We start from the raw sequence: 9999 nt of genomic DNA on the forward strand, positions 1-9999 counted from the left end.
CAATTTTGTGCCAAGTTTAGCCCATAAAGTCTTCCATAATTAACTCAAGAATTTAACATCGCGACCAGAAACAATAGTCCTAGGAATGCCATGCAACCTAACGACTTCTCTAAAGAACAAATCCGCAATGTTTGAAGCATCATCGGTTTTATGACAAGCTATAAAATGTGTCATCTTAGAGAATCTATCCACAACAACAAAATAGAATCCCTCCCCTTCTTTGTCCTAGGCGACCCCAAAATAAAGTCCATAGAAATTTCAATCCAAGTTCTTTTTAAGAATAGCACGCAAAAGTGTTCCCAAAGTTTTATTGACAACTTCAGTTTGTCCATCCGTTTGAGGATGACAAGTAGTAGAAAACAACAATTTTGTGCCAAGTTTAGCCCATAAAGTCTTCCAAAAGTAACTAAAGAATTTAACATCGCGACCAGAAACAATAGTCCTAGGCATGCCATGCAACCTAACGACTTCTCTAAAGAACAAATCCGCATTGTATGAAGCATCATCGGTTTTATGACAAGCTATAAAATGTGCCATCTTTGAGAATCTATCCACAACAACAAAAATAGAATCCCTCCCCTTCTTAGTTCTAGGCAACCCCGAAATAAAGTCCATAAAATGTCAATTCAAGTTCTTTTTAAGAATAGCACGCAAAAGCGTTCCCAAAGTTCGCTTGACAACTTCAGTTTGTCCATCCGTTTGAGGATGACAAGTAGTAGAAAACAACAATTTTGTGCCAAGTTTAGCCCATAAAGTCTTCCAATAGTAACTAAAGAATTTAACATCGCGACCAGAAACAATAGTCCTAGGCATGCCATGCAACCTAACGACTTCTCTAAAGAACAAATCTGCAATGTTTGAAGCATTATCGGTTTTATGACAAGCTATAAAATGTGCCATCTTAGAGAATCTATCCACAACAACAAAAATAGAATCCCTCACCTTCTTTGTCTTAGGCGACCCCAAAATAAAGTCCATAGAAATGTCAATCCAAGTTCTTTTAAGAATAGCACGCAAAGGTGTTCCCAAAGTTCTATTGACAACTTAAGTTTGTCCATCCGTTTGAGGATAACAAGTAGTAGAAAACTACAATTTTGTGCCAAGTTTAGCCCATAAAGTCTTCCAAAAGTAACTCAAGAATTTAACATCGCGACCAGAAACAATAGTCCTAGGCACTCCATGCAACCTAACGACTTCTCTAAAGAACAAATCCGCAATGTTTGAAGCATCATCGGTTTTATGACAAGCTATAAAATGTGCCATTTTAGGGAATCTATCCACAACAACAAAACTAGAATCCCTCCCCTTGTTTGTCCTAGGCGAACGCAAAATAAAGTCCATAGAAATATCAATTAAAGTTCTTTTTAAGAATAGCACGCAAAGGTGTTCACAAAGTTCTATTGACAACTTCAGTTTGTCCATCCGTTTGAAGATGAAAAGTAGTAGAAAACAACAATTTTGTGCCAAGTTTAGCCCAAAAAGTCTTCCAAAATTAACTCAAGAATTTAACATCGCGACCAGAAACAATAGTCCTAGGAATGCCATGCAACCTAACGACTTCTCTAAAGAACAAATCCGCAATGTTTGAAGCATCATCGGTTTTATGACAAGCTATAAAATGTGCCATCTTAGAGAATCTATCCACAACAACAAAAATAGAATCCCTCCCCTTGTTTGTCCTAGGAGAACGCAAAATAAAGTCCATAGAATTATCAATTAAAGTTCTTTTTAAGAATAGCACGCAAAGGTGTTCACAAAGTTCTATTGACAACTTCAGTTTATCCATCCGTTTGAAGATGAAAAGTAGTAGAAAACAACAATTTTGTGCCAAGTTTAGCCCATAAAGTCTTCCAAAATTAACTCAAGAATTTAACATCGCGACCAGAAACAATAGTCCTAGGAATGCCATGCAACCTAACGACTTCTCTAAAGAACAAATCCGCAATGTTTGAAGCATTATCGGTTTTATGACAAGCTATAAAATGTGTCATCTTAGAGAATCTATCCACAACAACAAAAATAGAATCCCTCCCCTTGTTTGTCCTAGGCGAACGCAAAATAAAGTCCATAGAAATATCAATTAAAGTTCTTTTTAAGAATAGCACGCAAAGGTGTTCACAAAGTTCTATTGACAACTTCAGTTTGTCCATCCGTTTGAAGATGAAAAGTAGTAGAAAACAACAATTTTGTGCCAAGTTTAGCCCATAAAGTCTTCCAAAATTAACTCAAGAATTTAACATCGCGACCAGAAACAATAGTCCTAGGAATGCCATGCAACCTAACGACTTCTCTAAAGAACAAATCCGCAATGTTTGAAGCATCATCGGTTTTATGACAAGCTATAAAATGTGTCATCTTAGAGAATCTATCCACAACAACAAAATAGAATCCCTCCCCTTCTTTGTCCTAGGCGACCCCAAAATAAAGTCCATAGAAATTTCAATCCAAGTTCTTTTTAAGAATAGCACGCAAAAGTGTTCCCAAAGTTTTATTGACAACTTCAGTTTGTCCATCCGTTTGAGGATGACAAGTAGTAGAAAACAACAATTTTGTGCCAAGTTTAGCCCATAAAGTCTTCCAAAAGTAACTAAAGAATTTAACATCGCGACCAGAAACAATAGTCCTAGGCATGCCATGCAACCTAACGACTTCTCTAAAGAACAAATCCGCATTGTATGAAGCATCATCGGTTTTATGACAAGCTATAAAATGTGCCATCTTTGAGAATCTATCCACAACAACAAAAATAGAATCCCTCCCCTTCTTAGTTCTAGGCAACCCCGAAATAAAGTCCATAAAATGTCAATTCAAGTTCTTTTTAAGAATAGCACGCAAAAGCGTTCCCAAAGTTCGCATGACAACTTCAGTTTGTCCATCCGTTTGAGGATGACAAGTAGTAGAAAACAACAATTTTGTGCCAAGTTTAGCCCATAAAGTCTTCCAATAGTAACTAAAGAATTTAACATCGCGACCAGAAACAATAGTCCTAGGCATGCCATGCAACCTAACGACTTCTCTAAAGAACAAATCTGCAATGTTTGAAGCATTATCGGTTTTATGACAAGCTATAAAATGTGCCATCTTAGAGAATCTATCCACAACAACAAAAATAGAATCCCTCACCTTCTTTGTCTTAGGCGACCCCAAAATAAAGTCCATAGAAATGTCAATCCAAGTTCTTTTTAAGAATAGCACGCAAAGGTGTTCCCAAAGTTCTATTGACAACTTAAGTTTGTCCATCCGTTTGAGGATAACAAGTAGTAGAAAACTACAATTTTGTGCCAAGTTTAGCCCATAAAGTCTTCCAAAAGTAACTCAAGAATTTAACATCGCGACCAGAAACAATAGTCCTAGGCACTCCATGCAACCTAACGACTTCTCTAAAGAACAAATCCGCAATGTTTGAAGCATCATCGGTTTTATGACAAGCTATAAAATGTGCCATTTTAGGGAATCTATCCACAACAACAAAACTAGAATCCCTCCCCTTGTTTGTCCTAGGCGAACGCAAAATAAAGTCCATAGAAATATCAATTAAAGTTCTTTTTAAGAATAGCACGCAAAGGTGTTCACAAAGTTCTATTGACAACTTCAGTTTGTCCATCCGTTTGAAGATGAAAAGTAGTAGAAAACAACAATTTTGTGCCAAGTTTAGCCCAAAAAGTCTTCCAAAATTAACTCAAGAATTTAACATCGCGACCAGAAACAATAGTCCTAGGAATGCCATGCAACCTAACGACTTCTCTAAAGAACAAATCCGCAATGTTTGAAGCATCATCGGTTTTATGACAAGCTATAAAATGTGCCATCTTAGAGAATCTATCCACAACAACAAAAATAGAATCCCTCCCCTTGTTTGTCCTAGGAGAACGCAAAATAAAGTCCATAGAATTATCAATTAAAGTTCTTTTTAAGAATAGCACGCAAAGGTGTTCACAAAGTTCTATTGACAACTTCAGTTTATCCATTCAGTTTGAAGATGAAAAGTAGTAGAAAACAACAATTTTGTGCCAAGTTTAGCCCATAAAGTCTTCCAAAATTAACTCAAGAATTTAACATCGCGACTAGAAACAATAGTCCTAGGAATGCCATGCAACCTAACGACTTCTCTAAAGAACAAATCCGCAATGTTTGAAGCATTATCGGTTTTATGACAAGCTATAAAATGTGTCATCTTAGAGAATCTATCCACAACAACAAAATAGAATCCCTCCCCTTCTTTGTCCTAGGCGACCCCAAAATAAAGTCCATAGAAATTTCAATCCAAGTTCTTTTTAAGAATAGCACGCAAAAGTGTTCCCAAAGTTTTATTGACAACTTCAGTTTGTCCATCCGTTTGAGGATGACAAGTAGTAGAAAACAACAATTTTGTGCCAAGTTTAGCCCATAAAGTCTTCCAAAAGTAACTAAAGAATTTAACATCGCGACCAGAAACAATAGTCCTAGGCATGCCATGCAACCTAACGACTTCTCTAAAGAACAAATCCGCAATTGTATGAAGCATCATCGGTTTTATGACAAGCTATAAAATGTGTCATCTTAGAGAATCTATCCACAACAACAAAATAGAATCCCTCCCCTTCTTTGTCCTAGGCGACCCCAAAATAAAGTCCATAGAAATTTCAATCCAAGTTCTTTTTAAGAATAGCACGCAAAAGTGTTCCCAAAGTTTTATTGACAACTTCAGTTTGTCCATCCGTTTAAGGATGACAAGTAGTAGAAAACAACAATTTTGTGCCAAGTTTAGCCCATAAAGTCTTCCAAAAGTAACTAAAGAATTTAACATCGCGACCAGAAACAATAGTCCTAGGCATGCCATGCAACCTAACGACTTCTCTAAAGAACAAATCCGCATTGTATGAAGCATCATCGGTTTTATGACAAGCTATAAAATGTGCCATCTTTGAGAATCTATCCACAACAAAAAAAATAGAATCCCTCCCCTTCTTAGTTTTAGGCAACCCCGAAATAAAGTCCATAAAATGTCAATTCAAGTTCTTTTTAAGAATAGCACGCAAAAGCGTTCCCAAAGTTCGCATGACAACTTCAGTTTGTCCATCCGTTTGAGGATGACAAGTAGTAGAAAACAACAATTTTGTGCCAAGTTTAGCCCATAAAGTCTTCCAATAGTAACTAAAGAATTTAACATCGCGACCAGAAACAATAGTCCTAGGCATGCCATGCAACCTAACGACTTCTCTAAAGAACAAATCTGCAATGTTTGAAGCATTATCGGTTTTATGACAAGCTATAAAATGTGCCATCTTAGAGAATCTATCCACAACAACAAAAATAGAATCCCTCACCTTCTTTGTCTTAGGCGACCCCAAAATAAAGTCCATAGAAATGTCAATCCAAGTTCTTTTTAAGAATAGCACGCAAAGGTGTTCCCAAAGTTCTATTGACAACTTAAGTTTGTCCATCCGTTTGAGGATAACAAGTAGTAGAAAACTACAATTTTGTGCCAAGTTTAGCCCATAAAGTCTTCCAAAAGTAACTCAAGAATTTAACATCGCGACCAGAAACAATAGTCCTAGGCACTCCATGCAACCTAACGACTTCTCTAAAGAACAAATCCGCAATGTTTGAAGCATCATCGGTTTTATGACAAGCTATAAAATGTGCCATTTTAGGGAATCTATCCACAACAACAAAACTAGAATCCCTCCCCTTGTTTGTCCTAGGCGAACGCAAAATAAAGTCCATAGAAATATCAATTAAAGTTCTTTTTAAGAATAGCACGCAAAGGTGTTCACAAAGTTCTATTGACAACTTCAGTTTGTCCATCCGTTTGAAGATGAAAAGTAGTAGAAAACAACAATTTTGTGCCAAGTTTAGCCCAAAAAGTCTTCCAAAATTAACTCAAGAATTTAACATCGCGACCAGAAACAATAGTCCTAGGAATGCCATGCAACCTAACGACTTCTATAAAGAACAAATCCGCAATGTTTGAAGCATCATCGGTTTTATGACAAGCTATAAAATGTGCCATCTTAGAGAATCTATCCACAACAACAAAAATAGAATCCCTCCCCTTGTTTGTCCTAGGAGAACGCAAAATAAAGTCCATAGAATTATCAATTAAAGTTCTTTTTAAGAATAGCACGCAAAAGTGTTCCCAAAATTTATTGACAACTTCAGTTTGTCCATCCGTTTGAGGATGACAAGTAGTAGAAAACAACAATTTTGTGCCAAGTTTAGCCCATAAAGTCTTCCAAAAGTAACTAAAGAATTTAACATCGCGACCAGAAACAATAGTCCTAGGCATGCCATGCAACCTAACGACTTCTCTAAAGAAAAAATCCGCATTGTATGAAGCATCATCGGTTTTATGACAAGCTATAAAATGTGCCATCTTTGAGAATCTATCCACAACAACAAAAATAGAATCCCTCCCCTTCTTAGTTCTAGGCAACCCCGAAATAAAGTCCATAAAATGTCAATTCAAGTTCTTTTTAAGAATAGCACGCAAAAGTGTTCCCAAAGTTCTATTGACAACTTCAGTTTGTCCATCCGTTTGAGGATGACAAGTAGTAGAAAACAACAACTTTGTGCCAAGTTTAGCCCATAAAGTCTTCCAAAAGTAACTCAAGAATTTAACATCGCGACCATAATCAATAGTCCTAGGCATGCCATGCATTTTAACGACTTCTCTAAAGAACAAATCCGCAAAGTTTTAAGCATCATCGGTTTTATGACAAGCTATAAAATGTGCCATCTTAGAGAATCTATCCACAACAACAAAAATAGAATCCCTCCCCTTCTTAGTCCTAGGCAACCCCAAAATAAAGTCCATAGAAATGTCAATCCAAGTTCTTTTTAAGAATAGCACGCAAAAGTGTTCCCAAAGTTTAATTGACAACTTCAGTTTGTCCATCCGTTTTAGGATGACAAGTAGTAGAAAACAACAATTTTGTGCCAAGTTTAGCCCATAAAGTCTTCCAAAAGTAACTCAAGAATTTAACATCGCGACCAGAGACAACAGTCCTAGGCATGCCATTCAACCTAACTGTAAGGCTTGGAGATTTAGTTATCGTAATCAGATGGATTCGTTGATAATTAAGATGATTGTAGATGTATGTCATTGGACTAGAAAAGAAAGGGAAATGTATAATAAAGATGTGAAAGATAGTCAAAAGAATAAGTAAGGCCGAAGCTATGGCGTATATGCGCGAAGGAATGCGCGCATATGCATGAGAATTCCAGTAGCATTGGCGCATATGCACGGAAAGAGTGGCGCATATGCGCGACATGTACAGCAGCCTTGGCGCATATGCGTGAGAGTAGTGGCGCATATGCGCGGAGCGTCCAGAAACATTGGCGAATGTGCGCGAGTTTAGTGGCGCATATCCGCGAGTGCTAAATCTGCCGAGACAGTAGGTTCGGCGCATTTGCACGAGTAATGCCGCGCATATGCGCGAGACGTGTACTTCAAAGGACTTGCCATGTGTGTGTAGGCATGCAATATATATATAACATTGCACGATTTCCTTTCCATTTTGCAGCAAAAATCGGAAGTTTCAGAGGAAAGCTTCAACTTTTCTTTATCCTTTTAAATTGTGGTTTAACAAGATTTAGCCATCCATACTTTAATCCGATTGCGGTTTTGAACTCCTTGCATCAAAGGCTACAAAGTGATGTAAGTTTTATTCGATTTCAGTAAGTTTCGAAATTCACATATTGGGGAAATGAGAATATGATAGTTATATTGTGTTCTTGACGTATTGAACATGATATATTTGTAAACGGATCAAAGAAATGATATCATATGCATTTCCTATGAATTTCAGTATGGTTTATGAATTGTTGGGATAGAATTATTGTGTTTTGGATGGATATTGTATTGGGTTATGAATTAGAATGATTGAGAATGAGATAATGTTGATAGCTGTTAAGATTTGGATTGACCGGTATCGAGAATTGCGTCGTTATGCCGTCAGATTGTATAGAGATCACGTAGTGACTTGGTTATGTGTTGATTTAGATTAGAAATTGATAGAGTGCATATCCACATTTCCATTTCAGATTCGTATTGGCGACAGTGACAGCGATTCTACGACGAAAGGTATAGTACATGTTTTGTTTGGGGAATCACGACTCAAATGAGATCATATTTGAGTTTCCCAACCAAAATCACATACTTGTTTTATTGTTCATACCTTGATATGATTATGATTGTTATAGATTTGTTTATAGAATTTGTATGCAGATCTTGCTATGCTTTGTTTACAGATCGTGTAGCATTGCATTATGCTTGTTTACAGATTTTGTATTCATGCATTAAGATAGGGCACTCTGGAGATCAGGCAGACTACTAGATGTTCGGCGATATCTCAGCTTAGGGGAAGATCACCGCCCCTATTGTAGACGCGGATAAAGATCAGGCCGAAGTCTAGGAATAAGACGTACAGCACCTCGATTGGTAGGGTAGGTGACAGCCAGTGACGACTTATTCACAACGGGATCCCTAGAGTTCTAGTCGAGTCGAGTCTAGACATGATTAGATTCACATTGCATGATTTTATATGAATGACATTCATATTAGCATGTTTCATGTTTAGATTGTTTATATGCATGTTACATGTTTATACGGGGATTTGTTCTCACCGGTTTTCCGGCTGTTGTTATGTCTGTATGTGTGCATAACAACAGCCACATTTCCATTTCAGATTCGTATTGGCGACAGTGACAGCGATTCTACGACGAAAGGTATAGTACATGTTTTGTTTGGGGAATCACGACTCAAATGAGATCACATTTGAGTTTCCCAACCAAAATCACATACTTGTTTTATTGTTCATACCTGATATGATTATGATTGTTATAGATTTGTTTATAGAATTTGTATGCAGATCTTGCTATGCTTTGTTTACAGATCGTGTAGCATTGCATTATGCTTGTTTACAGATTTTGTATTCATGCATTAAGATAGGGCAGTCTGGAGATCAGGCAGACTACTAGATGTTCGGCGATATCTCAGCTTAGGGGAAGATCACCGCCCCTATTGTAGACGCGGATAAAGATCAGGCCGAAGTCTAGGAATAAGACGTACAGCACCTCGATTGGTAGGGTAGGTGACAGCCAGTGACGTCTTATTCACAACGGGATCCCTAGAGTTCTAGTCGAGTCGAGTCTAGACATGATTAGATTCACATTGCATGATTTTATATGAATGACATTCATATTAGCATGTTTCATGTTTAGATTGTTTATATGCATGTTACATGTTTATACGGGGATTTGTTCTCACCGGTTTTCCGGCTGTTGTTATGTCTGTATGTGTGCATAACAACAGGTGGGGCAGGATCTGGGTCACGACAGAGATGAGCGATGGACATAGCGTGGTGATCTCGGGCGCAGCAGAGGACTAGTGGTTCTTTTGGCTAGACTTGTACTACCGTTGTTTATAGAAGGTACTGGACACTAGTTGTAAGAACAAGACTTGTATTTTATATTTGTATATTATGCTAATGTAATAAAATAGAGACATGTTTTATGCCTAGTTAGTAACATTTGATTGAATGTTAAAAAGCGAAAATTTGACCCACGTTTTATATTAATGATCCATTTAATCGCAAGAAAAAGAATTAGAGCCCGGGTCCCCACACTAACGACTTCTCTAAACAACAAATCCGCAATATTTGAAGCATCATCGGTTTTATGACAAGCTTTAAAATGTGCCATCTTAGAGAATCTATCCATAACAACAAAAATAGAATCCCTCACCTTCTTAGTCCTAGGCGACCCCAAAATAAAGTCCATAGAAATGTAAATCCAAGTTCTTTTTAAGAATAGCACGCAACAGTGTTCCCAAAGTTTTATTGACAACTTCAGTTTGTCCATCCGTTTGAGGATGACAAGTAGTAGAAAACAACAATTTTGTGCCAAGTTTAGCCCATAAAGTCTTCCAAAAGTAACTCAAGAATTTAACATCGCGATCAGAAACAATAGTCCTAGGCACGCCATGCAACCTAATGACTTCTCTAAAGAACATATCCG

This window comes from Primulina eburnea, chromosome 12, assembly GCF_022965805.1.
Source record: "Primulina eburnea isolate SZY01 chromosome 12, ASM2296580v1, whole genome shotgun sequence".
Taxonomy (NCBI): Eukaryota; Viridiplantae; Streptophyta; class Magnoliopsida; order Lamiales; family Gesneriaceae; genus Primulina; species Primulina eburnea.